This window comes from Mus pahari, chromosome 19 (assembly GCF_900095145.1).
Source record: "Mus pahari chromosome 19, PAHARI_EIJ_v1.1, whole genome shotgun sequence".
Lineage (NCBI taxonomy): Eukaryota > Metazoa > Chordata > Mammalia > Rodentia > Muridae > Mus > Mus pahari.
The window spans coordinates 2,062,001-2,068,531 of NC_034608.1; the positions used below are offsets into that span (position 1 = coordinate 2,062,001).

Sequence of the window (6,531 nt, forward strand, 5' to 3'; positions counted from 1 at the left end):
ATTATTTGAGGCTATTGTAAAAGGTGTTATTTTCCTAATTTCATTCTCAGTCCACTTGCTATTTGTAGGGGCTGCTGATTTTTAAAAGTTAATCTTGTATCTAGTTACTTTGTTGGAAGTATTTATCAGCTGTAGGATTTCCCTTGCGGATTTTTAAGGTCACTTATGTTTATTATTATATAATCTACAAACATCAATACTTTGACTTTTTTTGAAAAATAATTTGTATCCCCTTGATTTCCTTTAGTTGTCTTATTGCTCTAGCTAAAACTTCAAGTATAATATTGAATAGATATGCAAAGAGTGGACAGCCTGTCTTTCTCCTTATTTTAATAGAATTGCTTTGAATTTATCTCCCTTTAATTTGATGTTTGCTATCAGATTGCTTTATATTGTCTTTGCTATGTTTGGTATGTCTTTTGTATCCCTAGGCTCTCAAGTACTTTTATGATAAAGAGGTGTTGGATTTTGTCAAAGGCCCTTTGTGCATCTAAAAAGATGATCATGTTTTTTTTTTTCCCTTTTAGCTTGTTTATGTGATAGATTATATTTGCTGATTTTATTTTTCTTTTTTTTAGGAAGATTATTTGAAATACAATTTTATTCTGATTCTAAATGAAAAGAATGTGAATGGCACTTACAAACAAGATTTCACCACTGAATATTGTGATGCCACTGTAGTATCTTGAAATCCATGAAGGAAACAACTCTGTTCCAGGGGGCTAAATATGCAAGTCCAAAAAAAAAAAAAAATGAAGGTGTGTTTTAACTACCATATTCACTCCGAAGCCCATTCATCTCCTTCAGCATCCCAATGAAGTACATGATCTCCTTTAGCTAAATAAGGTGGCACCCACGCTGCACCGCTGGCTGGCATCACAGGACAGTTGCCTATAAAAATAGACTTCTGACGCAGGGCTCTAGCTTCACTTTCTCACAGGTCATCTTCCTCATCCGGGAGAGCAGTTGTCTGAGCGGATCTCTAAATCATGCTCGTACTGTGCTGCCAAAGCTGGGTCCATGACCACCTCAGGTGGGGCAAGAGCAGGCATAGCAATGAACTCCAAGTTAGGATCTCCAATGAGCTTTCTGGCAAGCCAGAAGAAAGGTTTTTTAAAGTTGTAGTTACTTTTGGCAGAAATGTCATAGTATTGAAGATTCTTCTTTCGGTGGGAGAGAATAGGTTTTGCCTTCACTTTCATGTCTTTAATATCCACTTTGTTGCCACACAATACAATGGGGATGTTTTCACACACGCGTACCAGATCTTTATGCCAGCTAGGCACGTTCTTGTAAGTAACTCTTGATGTTACGTCAAACATTATAATGGCACACTGGGCTTGGATGTAGTAGCCATCGCGCAGCCCCCCCCCCCGAACTTCTCCTGACCCGCTGTGTCCCACACATTGAACTTGATAGGTCCTCTGTTGGTCTGGAAGACTAGTGTGTGCACCTCCACGCCCAGGGTGACTACGTACTCCTTCTCAAACTCTCCGTTCAAGTGGCGCTTCATGAACGTCGTCTTTCCGGTGATGCCGCCGTCGCCCACCAGGACGACCTTGAACTGGACCTGCGGCTCTCCCTGGGCAGCCATCGCGGCGATCCTGCCGGAGAGAGCGGCTGCGGCACGTGCGCCCTCTAAAGGCAGCGGCCGGGAAGAGCGCGCGGGAAGGCAGAGACTCAGCACCAGACTGTGGGGGAAGGGAAGCTGGTCACCACCCCTCCGCTGCCCCGCGCCCACCCGAAGGACAACCAACCCTCTTGTTGCTCTCTGCCGGGTCCATTCCAGCTACCTTCCAGGACTGATTTTCATTTACTGAACCATCTCTGCGTTTCTCGGATGAAGCCTACTGAATTGTACCGAATCAAGGATTCATGACAGGGACACAGAGGAAGGCAGCTTGGCTCAGTGAACTGCCTGCTGTCCTGAACAGATCTGTTAGATCTGAACTTTTCTGACAAACTCCCTTTGCTTAAGCAAGGGACTGCACATTTTTTTTTTTTTTTTGAATCAAAGAAAAAGAACGGCGATCTTAGGTCAAATATAAAAGAAATGTAGAGGAAGAAATGGAAGAATTAAATGAGAGTCAGAGATTGAACTCTTGTAGAAAGCCAAGCTTGATATACTAGGTAGTAGGAAATAATTTTTTTTTTTCAGTTACTGCAGTACTTTTATTTCTTTACACAATGACGTGTTGCCGGGGCCTAATGTTCTCACTGAACAGTAGAAAACCAAAATTTGTCATTTCTTAAAGAATTAAGTACAAAAATCCTTACATAAATTAAAAGGATGAATACATTTACAGGTGTCGATGCAAACGTTTCCAACTCAAGGCAACTAACAACCCATGGCGGCCAGGAGGGAAGAAACCAGAACTGAAACTGGGTCCTAAGGCTCGAACTTTCCCACCCTGTTAGATTGTCAAGAAGGAGTGGTAACTGGTTCAGGAACCCTTGCCAGCCTCGGGAAATCCTGGAAGTCTGCTGGCGGTTAATACCCTGCACAGATCACTCCGTGGTGCTCACAGAGAACCACCAGGCAATGGACTTCTCTTCCACAGCATGCTCTCCCCAGCCACCAAGTGACAGAGCCACATGAACTAAGGACTGAATCAAGATATGCACGGGGTATTAAACATATACCAAGGGAACAGTTAACTTGAATACAAGGTCAAAAATCAGCAACAAGTTCTACGATCCAGTGCTGATATCAGATACAAGCTTCAAGGACAAATTTCTTTTCAAAGGCTTATTCCAGTTTCAGGAGGCTAGCATGAGGTGTGTACATTTGCCAGGGCAAGTCGATACTTCAATATCAGCTCATGCAGCAGATGCCTGGCACCTGCTCAGTCCATCTAGAAGCATTTGCGGTGGACTATGGAGGGGCCCGACTCATCATACTCCTGTTTGCTGATCCACATCTGCTGGAAGGCGGACAGTGGGGCCAGGATGGAGCCCCTGATCCAGACTGAGTACTTGCGCTCAAGGGGAGCAATGATCTTAATCTTCATTGGGCTGTGATCTCCTTCTGCATCCTGTCAGCAATGCCTGGATACATGGTGGTACCACCAGACAGCACTGTATTGGCATACAGGTCTTTGCGGATGTCCACATCACACTTCATGATGGAGTTGAAGGTGGTCTCGTGGATGCCACAGGACTCCATGCCCAGGAAGGAAGGCTGGAGGAGTGCCTCTGGATACCGGAACCGCTCATTGCCGATGGTGATCACCTGTACATCGGGCAACTCGTAACTCTTCTCCAAGGAGGAAGATGATGCAGCCATTTCTTGCTTAAAATCCAGGGCAACACAGCACAGCTTCTTCTTTATGTTACGAACAATTTCCCTCTCAGCAGTGGTGGTAAAGCTGTAACCCCTTTCATTCAGGATCTTCATGAGGTAGTGTCAGGTCCTGGCCAGCCAGGTCCAGACGCAAGATGGCATGGGGAAGGGCATAGCCCTCATAGATGGGCACTGTGTGTGTGACCCCTTTACCAGAGACCATGACAATGCCAGTGGTGCGCCCAGATGCATACAAGGACAGCACCGCCTGAATGGCCACTTACATGGCTGGGGTATTGAAGGTTTCAAATATTATCTGTGTCATCTTTTCTCTGTTAGCTTTGGGGTTCAGGGGGGCCTCGGTCAGAAGCACCGGGTGCTCCTCAGGGGCCACACGCAGCTCATTGTAGAAGGTGTGGTGCCAGATCTTCTCCATGTTGTCCCAGTTGGTGACAATGCCCAGGGTACTTCAGGGTCAGGATACCCCTCTTGCTCTTGGCCTCGTCACCCGCGTACGAGTCTTTCTGGTCCATGCCCACCATGACGCCCTGGTGTCGGGGGCGCACTATGATGGAAGGGAACACGGCCCTGGGGGCATCGTCGCCAGCAAAGCCAGTTTTGCACATGCCGGAGCCATTGTCAATGACGAGGGCAGCGGCTGCGGCGGCTGCGGTGATGAAGCAGCAGCAAGAAGCGCAGTGTAAGCTGGTGGCAGAGTGTGAACAGGAAATAATTTTTGATCTATTAATCTTGTGCCAAACTGAAAGAGAATCAAATTCAAATAGAGTCATCCTGTAACTGCAAGGCTTTACAACACCAATCTTAAGGAAGAAGATACTGAGTTTAAAGAAAATTGATTTATTATGTTAATTTTTAGCTCTCATAAAACTGGTATTTGCTTGCTTTGTTCCTCTTTCAATATTCTTATGCAATCAAGGAAGTTCTTCAGTAGTAAATGTGTTTTGAAAAGCTGTGTAATCAATGAATACAATTTCTGAGGAAATGATTTTATGTTTAAATAAAACGAGAAGGAGACATAGCTGTCAGAGTAGGAAAAGCTGTATCTAGAGGAGCTTCCTCTGTGTCTCATCCTCATGAAGTGAATGGCACCCTGTATCTGATCTCTCCCTTTGCCGCTCTTGCATCCACTCTTCTCTAGACCCCGCCCTCAGCCAAGGCTGGTCCCAGCATCTCTCTGGATTTAAGTTTGTCTGGATAAAGGTTTATCCATCTTGTTGATTTTCTTAAAGAAACCACCTCTTTGTTTCATTGATTATTTGTGCTATTTTCTATGTTTCTATTTTACTGATCTCACCTCTGTGTTTTATTATTTCTTGCTTCTGGTTCCCCTTGATTGTATGTGTATGTTTCTTTTTGTTAAAAAATCTAGAGATTTCAGATGTGCTGCTATGTTGCTAGTATGAGATCTCTCCAATGTCTTTATGAAGGCACTCAATGCTATGAGCTTTCCCTTTCATGGTGTCCCATAATTTTGGGTATGCTGTGTATTCATTTTCATTGAATTCTAGGAAGTCTTTGATTTCTTTCTTTTTGACTTGACCCTATAGTTGTTCAGTAGAGAGTTGTTCAGGTTCCATGAGTTTGTCGGCTTTCTGTGGCTGAAATCCAGTTTTACTCCACAGTGGTCTGAGAAGATGCAGGTGGTCATTTCAGGTTTCTTGTATGTATTCACACCCACTTTGTGTCCCAAATATGTGGTCAGGTTTTTGAGAATGTTTTATGAGGTGCTGAGTAGAAGGTATATTTTTTGTGCTTGGGTGAAATTTTTTTTGTAGATATATCTGTTAGGTTTATTTGGTTTATGATGTTGGCTAGCTCCACATTCCCTGTTACATTTGTGTCTAGATTATCTGTCCATTGGTGAGCAGAGAGTGGGGTATCGAAGTCTCCCACTATCATGGTGAGCGTTAGTTTGTGATTTAAGCTGTAGTACTGTTTCTTTTACAAAGTAGGTATCCTTGTGTTTGGGGTATAGATTTTAAAAAAATATTTATTTACATTTTAAATGTTGTTCCCATCCCCAGTCTCTCCTCTGCAACTCTCCTCCCCGACCCAACACCTCCCCTTTGCCTCTAAGAGGTGCTCCCCCACCCACCTACCCACTCCCAGATCACCCCTCTAGCCCCCCCTTTACTGGGGGCAGCAAGACTCAGTAGGACCAAGCACCTCCCCTCCCATTGATGCCAGGTAAGGCATTCCTCTGCTACCTATGCAGCAGGGGCCATGGACAGACGCATGTGTGCTCTTTGGTTGGTGGTTTAGTTCCTGGGAGCTCTGAGGGGTCAGGTTAGTTGACACTGTTGTTCTTCCTATGGGGTTGTAATCCCCTTCAGCTCCTTCAGTCCTTCCCTCAACTCTTCCATTGGGGTCTCCAGGCTCAGTCCGGTGCTGGCAGAACCTCCCAGAAGACAGCTACACCAGGCTCCTGTCTGCGAGCACTTCTTGGCATCAGCAATAGTGTAGGGGTTTGGTATCTGCAGATGGGATGGATCCCAAGGTGGGGTGGTCTCTGGATGGCCTTTCCTTCAGTCTCTGCTCCATTTTTTGTCCCTGTCTTTCCTTTGGACAGGGACAGTTCTGAGTTAAAGGTTTTTACATGGGTGGATGGCCCCATCCCTCAACTGGAGGCCATACCTATCTACAGGAGGGTCTCTTTAGGTTCTACCTCTACACTGTTGGGTATTTGGGCTAATGTCATCCTCACTGGGTCCTGGGAGACACTTGAATCCCTGGCATCTGTGACTTTCTAGTAGTTTTGACCAGCCAGTTCCCCATCCCCTGCTCCATATTAATTCTCCTGGCCCTCTGAATTTCTCTCCTGTTTCTTCCCATACCTGATCCTGCCATCCCCTTTTCCTTCCCCTTACCCTCTCCCATTCAGGTCCCTCACTCCCTCTGCCTCCAGTGATTATTTTGTTGCCTCTTCTAAGTAGGATTGAAACATCCACACTTTGGTCTTCCTTTTTGTTATGCTTCATATGGTCTGTGAGTTGTATCGTGGGTATTCTGAGCTTTTGGACTAATATCCACTTAACAGTGAATACATATCATGTGTGTCCTTTTGAGTCAGGGTTAACCCACTTAGGATGATATCTTCTAGTTCCATCCATTTGCCTGCAAAGTTTGTGAAGATGTCATTTTTGATAGCTGAGTAGTATTCCATTGTGTAAATGTACCACATTTTCTGTAACCATTCTTCTATTGAGGGACATCTGGGTTGTTTCCAG

The 6,531-nt window shown here is 44.9% G+C and overlaps 2 pseudogenes across 2 annotated transcripts; both read right to left on the bottom strand.

Annotated features, from left to right (window-relative positions):
• Window positions 1-934: 934 nt before the first annotated feature.
• Window positions 935-1,612, bottom strand: LOC110336917 (annotated as a pseudogene). The gene has a single exon (XR_002381235.1). The product of XR_002381235.1 is annotated as a GTP-binding nuclear protein Ran, testis-specific isoform-like (transcript).
• A 1,015-nt stretch (window positions 1,613-2,627) lies between these two features.
• LOC110336769 lies at window positions 2,628-3,936 on the bottom strand (annotated as a pseudogene). Its single transcript, XR_002381231.2, has one exon. The product of XR_002381231.2 is annotated as an actin, cytoplasmic 2-like (transcript).
• Between the last annotated feature and the right edge of the window lie 2,595 nt (window positions 3,937-6,531).